Here is a 19,935-nt window from a genome sequence, read left to right on the forward strand (position 1 = left end):
AGGGGATGGTTAAACGCGAGAATAAACGGGCTTCGTATAACCCAGTTTTATCACCTTTTTAACTATCAGCGGCATAAGAAATTTATACGGTGGATTGGACTAAACGCCGTTTAAGCTAAACGCCTTTCGAACAATCGGCCCCAGATTTAAAGGATTCCGGAGATTCTCATTCCGGGTTTTAAAGTTTCCGGAGATTCGCGTTCCTGGTTTTAAAGATAGCCGAAATTTGAATAATTGCCTTTGTAATTATCCTAAAATAAGATAACATGAATAATTCCCTCTTATTGCCGGAAAGCTTAAGATTGTTACCGATTAAACAATAAATAGATAACAATCATTAAAATTTTAATCACGAATACTTGGATCTGTAATATTCCATGTTAAAATACAGCAATGCGAGTAGTCTTGTATTTATCACATGTCTAGTTTAATGAATATTGTTTACATGTCTAGTTTAATGAATAATAGTTACAAAAACCACTGAATATTTTTATACAACAAAACAAGTTCTAACATCAATGTGATATGTTGACTGAAGTGTTCACATGACTTTATATGAGGGTAAATCTCATACGTGAAATATCATATAAACTCATGTGAACACTTCCAACAAATCAGATCGTTGATGGAACTTACAGCGGATAGCACTAACAGTATAAACATTGACTTAACACAAGTTATTTTATATAGGGCAGACCATTGATCTTCGCAATACGCCGACGAAAACCAGATCTTAATTACGGTGTTAAGGCTTCCAAAGAACTGATCATATTTCAACGAAATTATCAATTTCCTTCTTATTAACCATATAAATCCCACCATTAGTAATCTATTCCGATAATGTCTACAAGCAAGTTGAAAAGTAGATTGAATAAAACTACAAAATGTTAATATTTTATGAATCATATCAGGTTTGATGTTCGATCTCTTACCCCCAGCAGCGTAATTTACCCAGCGCATGATAACCACGCTCATTGAAACCGTCAAGTATACCTGTATCGCCAAATCTCAGTTCAGTAACAGGCAGCGTGTTCTTGTCTGTCAGGTATCCACTGTCTTCACGCCATGCGTAGTCATTCATGTCACAATTACATTTTCCTTTACCTGCACAGCTGTTGGTTATTCCACATGAACAGTTTCCACTGTCGACTGCCGCTCCACCCCAGTAATTCATCTTTGAACCTTGACGTGATACCACCAACCATGGGAATCTCTCAACAACACGCTACCAAAACATTCATATTTTATAAACTGCTCACAATTCTTCGACTGCTTGATAATCGCGACAATCTGCTCCATGGAAATGTTATATTTAATCTTTCTTTTGTAAGAACCTGGAGGATTATATCCGTTAACTAATGTTCTCGATTCGCTGTCATGTCCAATCTCTGTCACACCAACACCATTCTTTGAAGCCATGTCACAAAATACTCGAACCGTGAAGTTAAGTCCTTCAGGCTTTATGGAATACTTTCCACTATCAGCTGAGGGATATTTTGTTCGTAAAATCCGGCACGATTTGTTGGCATGATTTGAATTTCCTGTGAATGAAGATAAAGGTTTTGTCACTACTAATGTGTTGAAAGATAATTTTGAAAAATGTTCGTTTATTGGGTATGAAAGAATGTTGAATTATGAATTCTTCTGTTCTGAGATGACTCAGCAAACAATACAATTATACTATACTAATATTTACACATAATATAATCACAAATAGCCCCCAATTGGGTTTGTATATTTTTATACATAATACATTACACTACACCGCACGAAGTTGCGCCTGTGATAATATGTCAGCAGTTGAATGAAGAAGGTGATACTTAATGTTGTTTTGCATAGAATGTATTTAAATATTTAGCGAAAAGCAAACCCAATAGCGGGCTGCCTGTGATATAATAATAAAAAGAAATCGGAAAAACGCATTTCATTAGATAGGGGGATGGTTAACTTGTATTTTGCATAAAAAACAGCGATATTAGTGTTCAGAGTAAATCTATTTAGAGATTCGTCTAAACTAGGCAAAATCGCAGCAGAGCAGCAAAAAATGAGAGAAGCATTGCTCCTTTTTGAGAAACATTCAGGAACTTATATTTCAATGAATAATCTGAGAAATTTGTACTGGTAAATGAAAATGTAACAGTTTGTCAATGATGAAATCGGGTGTGTTTGGAAATATTTGATTTTGAGAAACACAAATATGGGAATACTAGAAATACATGCATGCAGCAACCCCTCGCCATTTCAAACGAAGCAAAATATTTCCTGAGCTATCCAGACCTAACCTTCAATATTATGAAATGTCCTAAATGTAAAGCCGATAGCTGATGTCTCAAATATTTCGGAAACAAACACAGTCGTTAAGGTGAAGTGAAATCACCCGTTTTCATGCTGCTTTCCGTTGCATTAAGTTATAGACTTTCACAGTTTAAGTGAGAGTTAATACTTCATAATAGCTAAACCTTCAAAACATCAAAACAGCACAAATAATATAAATAACCAAGCAGTGAATGTCGAATGTTGTTTTTCGATATTACTAAATTCATGCAATGATTGCATGCAGATTTACAGTCGACTCTATAAACCTTTAAAGTGATATTTGTTATATTAAAACTCTGAATTACACTTTTAAGGACTCTTTTGGAAGTTAAAACGATGATGTAAAGCCTTAGATAGTCGGTCACGTCTTCGCAAAACCGAGCAAAACGACATACTGTAGCTCATAAAATGTATTCGTACAACAAACACGAAATAAACCTCGAAATAAACAAAATAGACTCCTACCATTTCAAGGATTATAATCGAGTTGTTCCTTTTCACCGCTAATTCTTCCAGTTCTGATAATATTTTAAACTCTTCCCAGTGTTTTATCTGTTATTTGATTCCACATTTCATATTTTGTTTTCGAAACATTTTTTTAAAAAAATAGTTTGCAAAATGACAGTTAAATTGCTGACGTTTTTCACTGAGACGCAAACGTCTCGTCTTAGCCAATCAGGAAGTTGCTGATTACCAGTCTACACTCGTTCGCATTTCGCGCTTGCGCACAAGTACCATGACCATTGAACGTCCATGGTCCAAATTTAGGCGACTTTGGATTCCGCTATGTTCTCCCGGGTCCCGGGTGTAATTCCTAATCTCCGGGCGGAATTAGTACCCTCGCACGGTGCTCCGCACCGGCTCGGGGATGAATATGTAAAAACATATAAATAATTGAAGTTAATATTCCGATACTTAATTAAAAAATATGTTGTTTATGTGGTTTCAACGGGATTTTACACACTTGCAGCTTCGTTGATCCTTGGGCGACAGGTTCTCCCATCGAAGGCCTTTATTCAATGGGGCTTGGCTTGCGATTCCCTAACCATAATCATTCCTTGACAGTGGAATGGTTTGAACACGATGCCGTCCATATCTATTATTCCCACAATTCGCAACATTTATAATTAATGTAATCGCACTCAGCTAAATAACATCCTTTGAATTAGTCCATGTATTATCACTGGTTAAATACTACGTGCTAGGTCTACGTGCTATTCTAAAAGGTCTACGCACTATTCTAAAAGGTCTACATATACCAAGTGTACGCACTATTTTAAAAGGTCTACGTACTAGGTCTACGTACTAAAAGATCTACGTACGGCCTTCTCGACAACCAAAATGTATCTATTTGTCTGCGAGCGTTTTAAAAATGCAATATTACTGAAAATATTCCGCAATATCTCAGCTTATTACCACTATTGAACTCGTCTTAAAATAAGCTTTTAAATGGTATTTTTTGGTCTGGTTTTGCGCTTAAAACAAACGAATTAAATATCTCAAAAAGCCTTGAGTAAACATGCATATATATATATGCACACCCGTTTGCAAAAACGTTGGGCGCAGATAGATATATAGATAGATACTCGAAATCTAATTAGGATTGCATATGTGGTGTAATATGATTGAAATCCCATGCAAATGTAATCATATGCAATTCTAATTAGACTTCGAGTATCTATCTATCTATCTATCTATCTGCGGCCAACGTTTTTGCAAATGGGTGCATGTATATATACATATATATAAATATATATATATAATATATATATAATATAATAATATAATATATATATAATATATTATATATATATATTTATAAGATAAAAGGGGTTGACACTGGCTATAAAAACGTAAAACAACGTTTATTTACAAGTTAAAAGACGTTTCGGTCAAAAATCTAAGACCTTCGTCGGTTAAAATGGTGTTAAAAATATACTAGTTATATACAAGTTGATATGTTATTTGAATTGCTAATTTAGAGTAACATAAATGCCAGGTAATTCGATATGATCATTACCGGCATTGGTGGCCCTTTGGGAATGCCATGCTTCAAGGAACAAACGTTGTCGATAATTGTTTGCTTTGTCTATAATCTTGGGGTTTTTTAAATCTATACTGTGTTTGTGTAAAGTTGCGTGTTGGGCTAATTTAGAATTCTTATCCTGTTTAATGATGGCTCGTTGATGTTCTTTGAGCCGGGTCCGGAGTGCACGTTCGGTCTGTCCAATGTACACAAATTCACAATTCTGACAGTTGATTTGGTATATCACTTCCCTGGACTGCATAATATTTGGTTTGTCTTTGGGTTTTGGAAAGCAGTTGTTCAAGGTCCTAATGGGTTTATAGCCAACTTTGAGATTTTCGCGTCTAAGTACTCTGGCAATGCGTTTTGAAACTCCTTATTTGGATGTAGGGTAATACAACTAGGCCTGCAGAATCATTCTCATTGTTGGTTCTATCTTTTGAACATTTACGCATAGTATCACAATTTTTGATGAATTTGGTGGAATATCCATTACTTTGTAGTACTTTCATGACGTGTTTTCTTTCTTTGCGTTTGCCATTTCTTGTAGACGGAATGTTGTCTGCACGGTCTAATAAAGTGTTGACAACGGAACGTTTGTGGGTGGCTGGGTGGTGGGAATTGAAATGTAGGTACTTGTCTGTGTGGGTTGTTTTCCGGTAAACCTTGATTTGTATGTGTCCATCTTTGCGGTATGTGATGGTATCTAGGAAAGCAAGTTTGTTGTCTTGCTCCATCTCAATTGTGAACTGTATGTGTGGGTTGATTGAATTCAAGTGGTCGTGGAATTCTTGTACATTGTCTTTATGTAGGCCTGTGTGGCTATCGTCTACAAAGCGAAACCACCATATAGGAGGGTGCGCTGCTGATGTAATGGCCTGATCTTCAATGTGTTCCATGATTATATTCGCCACGGTGGCACTAATGGGGGAGCCCATGGCACAACCGAATATTTGTTGATAATACGTTTTTATACGTGAAATAGCTGTTTGTGAGGACAAATTTGAGTAATCTTAAGATGTTTGTTCGGGAGATGTCTGTCCGATCTTGGAGATCTTTATCGTCATCTAATCTTCTTTGAACAACAGATAATGCAAGTTCAACTGGGATTGACGTAAACAATGAGACAACATCGAAGGATACCATTACTGCATCGTCTGGTATAGGGTGTTTGGCAATTTTGCTTGAGAACTCCGAACTATTCTTTACGGAAAATTTTCGGGTCTGAAGCGGTGATAAAATATGTACCAGCTGACTGGAGAGGTTGTATGTGGCAAAACTGATACAACTGGTTATTGGGCGAAGAGGTATTTCAGGTTTGTCGATTTTGGGTAAACCATAGAATGCTGCAGGTAATGCATCCGTGCTGTGAAGGTGGTAATAAAGTTTATCAGGAAGTTGGGGTTTATTAGAGTCATGTCCACTGGGTTGCTTCTTGATATCTTGGAGAAGTTTATTGAGGTCTTTTTCAACATGTGATGTAGGATTTCTTCGTTTATCGGTTATTTTGATATAAGTTGATTCATCACTCAGTAATGCTTCTATCTTCTCCTTTATTCGGCTGTATCCATGACGACCACACACCGACCTTTGTCGGAAACCAGTCCCACCACAAAACAACTGAATATGACACTAAAGACCCTAAAAAACGATCCTTCAATTGTCATCCTGCCTGCCGACAAAGGTCGGTGCGTGGTCGTCATGGATACAGCCGAATACAAGGAGAAGATAGAAGCATTACTGAGTGATGAATCAACTTATATCAAAATAACCGATAAACGAAGAAATCCTACATCACATGTTGAAAAAGACCTCAATAAACTTCTCCAAGATATCAAGAAGCAACCCAGTGGACATGACTCTAATAAACCCCAACTTCCTGATAAACTTTATTACCACCTTCACAGCACGGATGCATTACCTGCAGCATTCTATGGTTTACCCAAAATCGACAAACCTGAAATACCTCTTCGCCCAATAACCAGTTGTATCAGTTTTGCCACATACAACCTCTCCAGTCACCTGGTACATATTTTATCACCGCTTCAGACCCGAAAATTTTCCGTAAAGAATAGTTCGGAGTTCTCAAGCAAAATTGCCAAACACCCTATACCAGACGATGCAGTAATGGTATCCTTCGATGTTGTCTCATTGTTTACGTCAATCCCAGTTGAACTTGCATTATCTGTTGTTCAAAGAAGATTAGATGACGATAAAGATCTCCAAGATCGGACAGACATCTCCCGAACAAACATCTTAAGATTACTCAAATTTGTCCTCACAAACAGCTATTTCACGTATGAAAACACGTATTATCAACAAATATTCGGTTGTGCCATGGGCTCCCCCATTAGTGCCACCGTGGCGAATATAATCATGGAACACATTGAAGATCAGGCCATTACATCAGCAGCGCACCCTCCTATATGGTGGTTTCGCTTTGTAGACGATAGCCACACAGGCCTACATAAAGACCATGTACAAGAATTCCACGACCACTTGAATTCAATCAACCCACACATACAGTTCACAATTGAGATGGAGCAAGACAACAAACTTGCTTTCCTAGATACCATCACATACCGCAAAGATGGACACATACAAATCAAGGTTTACCGGAAAACAACCCACACAGACAAGTACCTAGATTTCAATTCCCACCACCCAGCCACTCACAAACGTTCCGTTGTCAACACTTTATTAGACCGTGCAGACAACATTCCGTCAACAAGAAATGGCAAACGCAAAGAAAGAAAACACGTCATGAAAGTACTACAAAGTAATGGATATTCCACCAAATTCATCAAAAATTGTGATACTATGCGTAAATGTTCAAAAGATAGAACCAACAATGAGAATGATTCTGCAGGCCTAGTTGTATTACCCTACATCCAAGGAGTTTCAGAACGCATTGCCAGAGTACTTAGACGCGAAAATCTCAAAGTTGGCTATAAACCCATTAGGACCTTGAACAACTGCTTTCCAAAACCCAAAGACAAACCAAATATTATGCAGTCCAGGGAAGTGATATACCAAATCAACTGTCAGAATTGTGAATTTGTGTACATTGGACAGACCGAACGTGCACTCCGGACCCGGCTCAAAGAACATCAACGAGCCATCATTAAACAGGATAAGAATTCTAAATTAGCCCAACACGCAACTTTACACAAACACAGTATAGATTTAAAAAACCCCAAGATTATAGACAAAGCAAACAATTATCGACAACGTTTGTTCCTTGAAGCATGGCATTCCCAAAGGGCCACCAATGCCGGTAGTGATCATATCGAATTACCTGGCATTTATGTTACTCTAAATTAGCAATTCAAATAACATATCAACTTGTATATAACTAGTATATTTTTAACACCATTTTAACCGACGAAGGTCTTAGACTTTTGACCGAAACGTCTTTTAACTTGTAAATAAACGTTGTTTTACGTTTTTTTTTTTTTTTTTCGGCTTGTGCACTCTTGATTTGCTATAACAACCTTTCTAAATTTTGATATATATATATATATATATATTATATTATATATATATATATATATATATATATATATATATATTTTATATATATATATATATAATATATATATATATATATATATATATTATATATATATTATATCAAATATGTATTTAGAATCATATATGAGTAGAGTGCTCGATATACCAAAGTATAGAGCTAGTATAAAGATAAAATAAGATAAACTTGGTTTACTTCATAAAATTTTATTCACTACAAACTTGTTTCGTATGACAAGCAACGCTTGCCACACTCATCAGGTGAATTTAAATGTCGCGCTATGTTGTTGCCAAGGTTATATATACTATATACATGTTTGACGTAAAACTGAAAGCTATAGTGTTAAATTACATATAAATATATACAGATTATATCAAGTAATATTGCTTAAGAGAAATTTGTTTCTATGCCTGCATTTCGATAACATTTCATTTCTTGAGTTTAAAGAACAAAGTTCAGGGTGGTAAATTATGATAAATTTTTCATGTGTACAAAGGCTGCAGCGTTTTGTTGTGTTGTTATAGCTCTTGCATTGTTTAATAATACGCCAGTCTATAGAGTACTTAACCTTTGCCTCTTTAAGTTGCCAGATGTATTTGCTCAGTTCTGTCGCATTTCTATACTTGCTTAATCTAAATGAACTAGTGTGGCAATTATATCTTGTTTTGAACTTCCCTTCTGTATGTCCGACATAAGATTCCTTTTGATTCGTATCGTTCCTAACAACCGTTGCTTGGAGTACTACGCTGGATGTTAGACATTTGCCGGGCAGTGGACATGAGGACTTATTCCTGCAATTGCATTGACTTGGTTTCGTGCTGTATGTTGACGCATCTGTAGAGGTGAACTTATATACTATAGATTTATTGTGCCCAGAAATTATATTTTGGACATTGGGCATGCAACTGTAACTTAGTTTCAAGGTATTTCTGTTGAATATTTTATGGAGAGGATTGTTTTTAGGAAAGCAATCATCAATTGCTTGGAGGAATTTGTGTCCGATATTCGTTTCGACATTGGAGTTGTAAGGTGGATTAAACCATATAACGTTTCTGTCTCTAGTGCGTTTTGTCTTTGTTTGCTGGGGATTGTATTTTAACTTGTAGTTATAACCACTCTTATCTAAGGCATCTTGGTATGGAGGACAAGCTGAATCAAATGCTTCTTCGTCAGACGATATATTGGACAATCGATTGTTAATTGCATCAGGGATTGCCTTTAAAACCGCGGGTGGGTGATTACTCTGACGATGGACATATTGAAGCGTGTTTCCCGGTTTCATGTACGGTTTGAATGAAGAAGTTCTTAGGTCAAATGTAACATCTAGGTAATTCACACATTTTTTGTTAGCTTCGATTGTAATCTTTAAATTATGTTCATTAAACGTTCTGCAAATCTGCTTCTTTATATTTTCAATTTCCCTCGGTTGTTTGTCAAACGCTGCAAGGCCATCATCTCTGTAGAGACCAATATCATTTCGATATTCTGGGAGGAGTTTCGATAGTAGGAATAGGCCAACTAACTCGCATGTTTCCGCACCATCAAAACTGCCCATCGTTACATCAAATAGGCTATCTGACTCTTTCTTGCACCAAGTTTGATTTCTGCTGAAGAGAACTGATTTCTTCGCCTGCATGATTATGTGCTTCTCCTCATGCGTGATGGTGTTGAACTGGGAAGCATATGTTAAGGCATTAAGAAGCAACTCTTCGGTAATAGATGGGTAAAAATCTACGATATCAAAACAAATGAACGAACGAGATGACTTGTTAGGCAAATTCTTAAACCATGAAATAACAGAACTCGTGTTTTTCCATTGATTTAGGTTAGTATGGGCCAAAATATTTGAATTGATACTTTGCAGGAGTTTTTTGCTGATGACACCAATTTCTGATTTGGAAGGGTTAATTAGTCTACAGGTTGGATTGTTCTGAAAATTAGGTTTATGATCTCTAATTAACCCTTCCAAATCAGAAATTGGTGTCATCAGCAAAAAACTCCTGCAAAGTATCAATTCAAATATTTTGGCCCATACTAACCTAAATCAATGGAAAAACACGAGTTCTGTTATTTCATGGTTTAAGAATTTGCCTAACAAGTCATCTCGTTCGTTCATTTGTTTTGATATCGTAGATTTTTACCCATCTATTACCGAAGAGTTGCTTCTTAATGCCTTAACATATGCTTCCCAGTTCAACACCATCACGCATGAGGAGAAGCACTTAATCATGCAGGCGAAGAAATCAGTTCTCTTCAGCAGAAATCAAACTTGGTGCAAGAAAGAGTCAGATAGCCTATTTGATGTAACGATGGGCAGTTTTGATGGTGCGGAAACATGCGAGTTAGTTGGCCTATTCCTACTATCGAAACTCCCCCAGAATATCGAAATGATATTGGTCTCTACAGAGATGATGGCCTTGCAGCGTTTGACAAACAACCGAGGGAAATTGAAAATATAAAGAAGCAGATTTGCAGAACGTTTAATGAACATAATTTAAAGATTACAATCGAAGCTAACAAAAAATGTGTGAATTACCTAGATGTTACATTTGACCTAAGAACTTCTTCATTCAAACCGTACATGAAACCGGGAAACACGCTTCAATATGTCCATCGTCAGAGTAATCACCCACCCGCGGTTTTAAAGGCAATCCCTGATGCAATTAACAATCGATTGTCCAATATATCGTCTGACGAACAAGCATTTGATTCAGCTTGTCCTCCATACCAAGATGCCTTAGATAAGAGTGGTTATAACTACAAGTTAAATACAATCCCCAGCAAACAAAGACAAAACGCACTAGAGACAGAAACGTTATATGGTTTAATCCACCTTACAACTTCAATGTCGAAACGAATATCGGACACAAATTCCTCCAAGCAATTGATGATTGCTTTCCTAAAAACAATCCTCTCCATAAAATATTCAACAGAAATACCTTGAAACTAAGTTACAGTTGCATGCCCAATGTCCAAAATATAATTTCTGGGCACAATAAATCTATAGTAAATAAATTAACCTCTACAGATGCGTCAACATACAGCACGAAACCAAGTCAATGCAATTGCAGGAATAAGTCCTCATGTCCACTGCCCGGCAAATGTCTAACATCCAGCGTAGTATACCAAGCAACGGTTGTTAGGAACGATACGAATCAAAAGGAATCTTATGTCGGACATACAGAAGGGAAGTTCAAAGCAAGATATAATTGCCACACTAGTTCATTTAGATTAAGCAAGTATAGAAATGCGACAGAACTGAGCAAATACATCTGGCAACTTAAAGAGGCAAAGGTTAAGTACTCTATAGACTGGCGTATTATTAAACAATGCAAGAGCTATAACAACACAACAAAACGCTGCAGCCTTTGTACACATGAAAAATTTATTATAATTTACCACCCTGAACTTTGTTCTTTAAACTCAAGAAATGAAATGTTATCGAAATGCAGGCATAAAAACAAATTTCTCTTAAGCAATATTACTTGATATAATCTGTATATATTTATATGTAATTTAACACTATAGCTTTCAGTTTTACGTCAAACATGTATATAGTATATATAACCTTGGCAACAACATAGCGCGACATTTAAATTCACCTGATGAGTGTGGCAAGCGTTGCTTGTCATACGAACAAGTTTGTAGTGAATAAAATCTTATGAAGTAAGCCAAGTTTATTTTATTTTATCTTTTTTATTTATATATATATATATATATATATATATATATATATATATATATATAAAATTGATTTACAAGAAACGAACAGGGGAAATTGTAAATACTAAACGATTCCGGAATTTAAGAATGCGCAATATATTTTATATTTACAGAACGTTTTAGCTTGCATGCAAAATTATGAGAAATATTATGAGAAATATTACAGAATATCTGCATATTTCATGTCCGCGATTTTTGCATGGCCATGCATGTAAAGCATCGTAACTTATAACTATTCCGTCAGAAGTATTGTTACAGTGTATATATAAAACATTAAAAAATCCTTCAACAATTAAAGCAATAAATTCTGGAGAAGGCTACGTTCGGATTATTGCACCAAATAGGAGTTTATTGCTTCCTGCCCTTGAGACTTAAAGTAGATTAAATACTTTAGTTTGACGCGCGAGTAATTTCCCTGGAATTCTGATGATATATAGGTAAGGCGTGGGAGAGCGGAGATGAAGGTCAGTATAAAAAGAGCAGAATGTGCCGCCGATTCATTCCGCTCCTCGACAAGGTCATTACAGATCAAAATTGAAACCCGCCCTCCTCCCCGTTTTCGCACGCGAACTAATGTAAAGGTATATTAGTATATTCGGTTGGGCGTTTAAATTTGCCCCACCTTTTCGTGCGAATTGCTTAATAATTGAATTGATTGTTTGACATGTTTGTTGATTAAAAGTTAATTTTTTGTTATTTAAAAATTAATAAATCGGCATGTGCGTCAGACAATTATGCACATTGCCAAGAGTATTCCAACTTTTGTACGAGATCTAAACACAGAAAACAGAGCTCGTCATGACAATGGTATCTTTTAGATATGAAGCTAATGAAGGGAAGCGATAAATGTTATTATATTGTTTACTTTCACTTCTCTTTTTGGACCAGGAACTGGTCCCTAACCGCTGCTAATCTTGTTGTTGTTGTTGTTGTTGTTGTTGTTGTTGTTGTTGCTGTTGTTGTTAGGGGGCGAAGCTCTTGAAAAAAACCCTAAGGCTCTAGCATTACTTGTTTGATCGGAATGAAACTTGGCACAATTATTTTAAGCAATATTCCGCATCGATTGACGGAGTTCGAATTTTTACTTTTGACCTTTGAAGCAAGTTACAAGCAATTCTTGATATATTTGCAGCAAATGATATATACATTTCATTAATATTCAGCCTATATATAAGTAAACGGAAACGATTAGAAATACATTGTCCTCTCCATTGTTATAAATACATTGCAGTTCAGAAATTAAACTCGGTTACGCAGTTTCGGTCCACAATAGTACGATCGTACTTGTTATTTCATCGTTTGCTTTACAGTACTTGAGTTGAGAGCATCTATAGCATGTCTCCCATCCCCTCCCCTCACTCTCCCACACAGACGCCCCTCAATGAGAAGTAAATCTGTTTTCAAACATCAGCAGAACCAGTGTAATAAAAACAAAAAATAATTATATAATTATATGTGCGAGTGTACTAATTCCACTCGAATATTTACACCCAAAATATGCAAATGCGAAACCAAAGCAGTGAACCAACGTCGTCCGCCATTATGCTATGGACGTCACGCCATGGATGGTCTTCTACGTTATGCGCATGCTCCAGTGTGAACTACAAATCTCTTGATTGGTCAGAAGTTGAAAACTTCGGAAGTTGTATTAGACGTCTGATGTTATATTTCATGGTAATTAATAATTAAAGTAAGTTAGCATAACACTGGCTATAGCCGAGTAACTCAACTTCCAGAGAAAGGTAAAAATGTTGTGGTATTTTTGCCATTTTTCCACAAAAATATGAGGGTAAACTTGTACTAAAAATGTACGGCCGTTGCAAGTTGCTATGACTACAGAGCTTCCACGTGCAGAAGAATATTTCCATACTTCTTTTTCTCTCAAACCAAAATCCGCAACCGACATAAATTTTCAAACAATCATGTTACCATCCCTATGCTTAGCTAATAGACCTTTCTTATAATCACGTCAAACGCGGAAAGTCTGATGTTACACGAAATTTAATTGGCTCCAAAAAACTATCGAGCCAATCAAACTTTGTGTAATAACAGACTTTCCGCGTTTGAGATCATTATGAAAAAGGTCTATTTCGTTTAACCGAGGCGAGGAATTGCTGAATGCATGTATTTGAATATTTGAATATTTAACAGTGAAATTTTCCCGCCCAAAAGTGCCTTGCGTAATTTAAAACATCAAAATACTATTCAGCATAGGATGGAAGTCTTAGTCCTATTCTATATCTTTTGTGCAATCAGCTATGGGCATAACAGCCCATTACCAGGCATTTATACGCTGTAATGCACTCGGAGATCACATGCATGTACAAACAACAAATGAGTAATAATCACGCAGGAGACTATGTCCGATATAATGACGAATGCAATGACATGTCGTTTGTCGTGGCTTCACTTAATCGGCCCTTCCAGATGTTAAAATATTTGCATAACTCACGACAAAAAGTCTGGGCGACGCTGGACCGTCCGGAGAAAAGAAAATATATTATCGACGAATCACGCACGACAAAAAAGCGACACAACTGGAAACATACATGTTATCCTAGAGGACCGTTTGTTCGGCATGCTGCGTGTGCCTAAGAAATTTTAGTCGAATAACTACACTCTCGTGTACCTTTAATACTATACCGAACAAAAATATACAAGACATGTGTGACACAAATCAATTATACCTAATTATGGACAATATGTCACGCAATATATCATATTTTCTATAGCTATACAGCGTTGAAAAACAGTAGATTACTTATCCCAACATCATGCTACGTGACATATCATGTATTTATTTATTGACTTTTCTAATTTTGCATTTTAATCATGATAGCTAAACACAAAGTGAAATGAAATAAGAAGTCGGGCGTGCATGAGACTTTGCTCTAGCTGTTTGACAACGTATATAACTTTCCGTTCGGATAAACCTATCTGACTTTCAAATATTTCATGCGTAAACAAAAGCTAATCCTACCTTTGGAGGGGCTTTGTGACGACTTTGGGTTACATGTTGAAATTGGTTTCGAAGATATCTATGTAAAAAAGAGAACGGTGTCATATTTACTAGTGCCATTCTGTTATTTCTCGGGATATCCCGAGCAAAAAATTGTTGATCTGGTTCGAAGTAACAGAAATTTAAGGGAAAAAATTATCTCGTTATATTCTAACCTTTTTGATCATATAAAGATGTTTGAACTCGCGATTTCTCGTACTTTCATCATCGTCAGATGTGTCTTGAAGGGTCTTGCTGTTGAGCTCACATCGACCTTTACCAACTCCAGAGGTTTTGTAATTAACTGACACACATGATCCATGAGCAACGCAGTGCCTACTGCATTCTAATTCAGTTCCTGCCTGTTTTGTTTCGATGACATGATTTGCTAAATATTTGCCATCAATTTTGCGAAAGAAGGCCTCGGCGACTGAGCATTCACCCGGCCGGAGTATTCTTGAAGTGAAAACTAAAGCACAAATGCTTAGTAAGACAGCCATTTTCAATTTGAACATATTGCTCTTCCTTTCGCATTTTAGTCTTAAGAAACATTTCCGCGTAGGAGTTTAGGAGAATTAGAAATAATCAGTGGGAAAACGAGCTCGTAGGGCGAGTTTTACTACGTCATTTCGAGTTCTCTCAAACTCCAACAAGTGTTTCTACAACTGTGTAGAAGCACAGCAAAAAATGTTTTCTATTTCTTTTAAAATACAACTCAATAAAAAGACTTTGTACAAATATTATAATTCTCCTTACATTACTTCGCAAGTCATTTTCGACGAAAAAGTCAACAGTTATAGAAACACTCTCTCTACAATTATAGAAACACGCTTCTCGACCAATCAGCACGCGCATACTATAAGTGTTATTATTGTAAATAATTTATTAGTAATGTAAATAATCATGTTATATTTTGTTAAAATTTGTTTTGGCTACGCAATTATTGGATGGTGATGAAAATATTTTAAAACTAGAAATACATACATGCAGCAACCCCTCGCCATTTTAAACGAAGCAAAATATTACGTGCGCTACCCAGACCTAACTTTTTACGCTAATATTATGAAATAACTCGTGCAAATTTTTGGAAACAAAGACAGTCGTAAAGGTGAACAGAAATAACCTGTTTGCCTGCTGCATTACGTTGCAGTTTAAGTGAGTGTTAAACTTTTCTATAGCTAAACTTTCAAAACATCAAAACAGCACAAATAATTATTATAACCATGCAAGCACTAAACGTGGAATGTTGTTTTTCGATTATCTATTTTATTCAATGATTTTAGCGACTATATAAGCTGCTAAGTGATATTTGTTTCATCAAAACTCTGAAGTACACTTTTGAGAAGTCTTTTTATAGTTTAAGCGATGATGTAAAGCCTTAAACGGTCGGTTAGCTCCTTGTAAAACGACATACCAAGCTCGTACTTGCCAAAACAACAATGCATTCTTACAGCAAACACTGAATAAGCAAAATGTAGTCACCTACCACTTCAAAGATTATAAAATACGAGTCGTTCCTATCTCACCAACTGTTTCTGTGCTGTGATGATCTTTGTATGATTTCATGAGGAAAAACTAGTTTGCCAAATGACGGTTAAAATGCTGACGCTCTCATGCATGCTCTCTTTTTGTCTTAGCCAATCAGCAAGTTGTAGACGACCGTTCTTTTTTCGTTCAAATTTTGCGCTTGCGCACAACTACTATGACCTATGAACGTCCATGATATTTAGGCAGCTTTGGATTAGCCTATGTTCTGTCAGAATACCCGGGTGTAGTTCCTAATCTCCGGGCGGAATTAGTACCCTTGCACGGTGCTCCGCACCGGCTCGGGGATTAGGGGTTTTATTGTCACTGTCAATTTAACGATATTCCTCCTACTACATAGGGCTGAAAAACTTTAAAATGGATAGAAAGTCGAACCTTGCCATAACTTTGATAAAATTATAAATTCGATTCATATTTAATTCACACTGAAATACTCGGTTGGCTCTTTATTAACAGCACTATTTGGCCTACTATAGGGCTTTTGTCGAATAGGTGGAAATTTGCCTGGAAGGCGGACTAATGCGAGAAAAGTAAGGAAAAATTCCGCTCCGCGCGTTTAATTCCCCCTATAGTGAAAAACAAGCTATCGACTGTTTGTATTCTTAAGGTGCTTAAACGTGTCACTATGTTAATCATGACTGTAACTGAGTGTTAGGACTCCGAAAGAGTTTTAAAAAAAGTGATAAACGAGACTTGTTTCGAAAAAAGCTCCTTTTTAGTTTGGAAAGAAAATTAGTAGTTCAAACGTGAAATAATCTGACACATGATTGAAAGCATAATAACGCATAAGAATCATTTTGCATAGTCTTAGAAAATGCTCAATTTTTTTATATGTCTTAATGCTTCTTTATGTGCATGAATTAAATCAACGTATTACGTTTTAGGATTAGTCAGGTAGCGTACATCGACAGTTGGTTGAAGTTTCCAGGATGAGAATGTGTCGTGACTTAACTTACAAATAGTCTTGCATGTTTACATAAATTCTTAATAACGGACAAATTACTTAAATTGATATATTTGAATAACAAATTTACAAATTGTGTAATAATAACATCGACTGAATTGAGTCACAGAGTAAGGCTTGTGTAAGTGTGGAAATTTTTACTTAAAATTTTCCGTTTAAGTTTATAATTAAAATTGTACTTGAGCTATGCGGCGTTTTGGTGTTATTTTAATAATTGACTGTCGAGAGGAAAATGCATGCTGTGTGACTCTACTTACAGCGCATCATGCAAAATTACATTATTCGCAGATGGCGGCTACAAGAAGATAAAACAATTTGTAGAAAAACAAAATATAGTAATCTACAATCCTGGCCAAAACCATTGACTACACTCAAAATGATTTGTAGTTTTTTATGCAAAACATCAACATTTCTGTCTCAATTTCCCCCCTCGCCCCCCTAATCAATGTTGAGTCCATGCTGAATACTTGAATGAGTTCTGACACATCACCCAACATTGATTTGTGGGGGAATGGGGGAGAATTTTGAAATATATTCCGTGACTAGTGACTGTAGTGGCAATTAACACTGAGTGTCTTCAATGTTTTGACCAGGATTGTCTGAAAAGAATGATTTATTTAATCTCTTAAATTGGTCTCATATAAAGAGCCAACAATCTTTTCTCACTTTCTCCTTTGTCTTAAGTTAATATTGTACTGTTGCAAGTATAATGTTACAAAAGTTAACATACTATTAAGGTGGCTCTGGTATATTCCTTAAACATTAAACTGTCAACACCTACGCACGTGGTCATATTTATAAACAGTTTTACATGTTATCGTGTAATAGTCATAAATTCTTTGTAATGGCGACTGAAGCACTACGATCGCGCGACGTTCGAAAAGTTTATATGATAACATATAGCCAAGCGGACCTAACAATCTTTCCTTCAAGAAGTGATTTTGCCCAAGCATTAGTTCTGGCATTTAAGAAGGACAATAAAGTTTTGCAGTGGTGCTGTTGTCTCGAAAATCATCAAGATGGTGGCAAGCACTATCATATTGCAATCAAGCTTGAACGTAGGCAAAGATGGCTAAGAATTAAACGGTTTCTGCTAGACAACTTTCATGTTTCAGTACATTTTTCTTCGTCACATCACAACTACTACAGTGCCTGGGAATACGTCACTAAGTCTGACGAAGAATATATTCAAAGTCCTGGTCATCCTGACTTGACGAATGGTGAACCACCGAAAACCGATTCTGCTAGTGCGACAATAGCAAATGGTATCAGAGATGAATCGGGCAGCGACGACGGGGAATCAACGTCCAAAAGGTCGAGAAAACGAAAGAAGAGATTGACGTCTTTGGAAGTGTCTGAAATAGTGCAAGCGAAGTCCATTAAGACTCGTACAGAATTGCTTGCTCTTGCGCAAAAGCAAAAGGCTGAGGGTAAATCTGATCTTGCGGAGTTCATCATGAACAGACAACCAAAAGTTGTAGCCCATATATTAAAAACTACATGGGACATGTTGAATGCGGAAGCTAAACTTGAAAGAAGCAGGAAAACACGCATCCAGTTACTTGAGGAAGCAAAGACACGCGAATGTGCTGAGAACTGTGAAGGTCGTTGGTTGCAATGCGCCAAAGAAGTTTTAGCAGCTAACGGTATAGATGTAGTTGAATTTGCCAATTCTATCTTCGCACTGTTACAAAAGGGACGGGGTAAATATCGAAATGTCATGCTCGTCGGCCCGGCTGATTGCGGCAAAACCTTTTTGCTCAGGCCCTTAAATGTGCTTTATCACACCTTCAAAAATCCCGCTACTGGCACCTTCGCATGGGTTGGCGTCCAAGAAGCCGAGTGCATTTTTCTTAATGATTTTGTTGGAATGAAAAATTGATTCCTTGGCATGACCTGCTTCTGTTACTCGAGGGTGAGCCTGTACACTTTTCTGCACCCAAAACCCACTACGCTGAAGATATTTTATTGGAGTCGGATACGCCAGTGTTTGCAACAAGCAAAAGTAGATTGACATACGTCAGAGGAGGGACAATCGATGAGCGGGAGACGGAAATGATGTCGGTTCGTTGGAAGCTATTTTCACTCACTCATCAGATACCAGAAGAACAACAGATGAGGATCAAACCTTGCCCTCGTTGCTTTGCAACTCTAGTATGCAACGAACAGCATGATGTGTAAAACAATAATGCCGCAATATCCGGAAATCAACTCTATATGCGCGAATAGCTATATGTCATGCTAATGATATTATAGGATACAGTTTACAGCGTAATATACTAAGGTGCTTTGTACGTGTTTATTTCATGTCGCTATTTAAAAAACCAACATGCCTACTTGTATTATTTAAAAACGAACATTAGGAGTTAGCTAGTACATTAAAAAAACACACTTATTCAACGGTTCACCATTGGTGCACCGTACAGTGATATAAGATATGATGATTCAATTACTTTATGTCAGAAATGGTGAACCGTTGTGATTTTGAAAAATATTGAAGAATTTGCGCGAAAAATACATCGCAGTTAATAGCATTGTAAATAGCTTAAAGACAGAACGATTGATTTCTCCTACTTTTATTGTTCTGAATGATATTTTGCATTTTTCTAGCGCACTCTTTGGTGCGCCGTTAAAACGACACCGCATTGAATTTTGTAATTATAATATATATCGACTTCATTATAGTATACACTCCTGTAAATAATTGTTTTTTTATTATTATATTCACTGATAGTTGAATAATTCGACCCGCAAATATGCAATATATGTTTACTTTGTATTAATCAGTCAAATATACAGCTACTTAGTACCTAATTCTTTGACCCCTTCTA

At 36.4% G+C, this 19,935-nt stretch overlaps 1 pseudogene; it reads right to left on the reverse strand.

Moving 5' to 3' along the window:
- Nucleotides 1-578: 578 nt before the first annotated feature.
- Nucleotides 579-19,935, reverse strand: part of LOC114540651 — a 32,113-nt pseudogene continuing 12,756 nt past the window's right edge.

This window comes from Dendronephthya gigantea, unplaced genomic scaffold, assembly GCF_004324835.1.
Source record: "Dendronephthya gigantea isolate DGI-Jeju-01 unplaced genomic scaffold, DenGig_1.0 000244F, whole genome shotgun sequence".
Taxonomy (NCBI): domain Eukaryota; kingdom Metazoa; phylum Cnidaria; class Anthozoa; order Malacalcyonacea; family Nephtheidae; genus Dendronephthya; species Dendronephthya gigantea.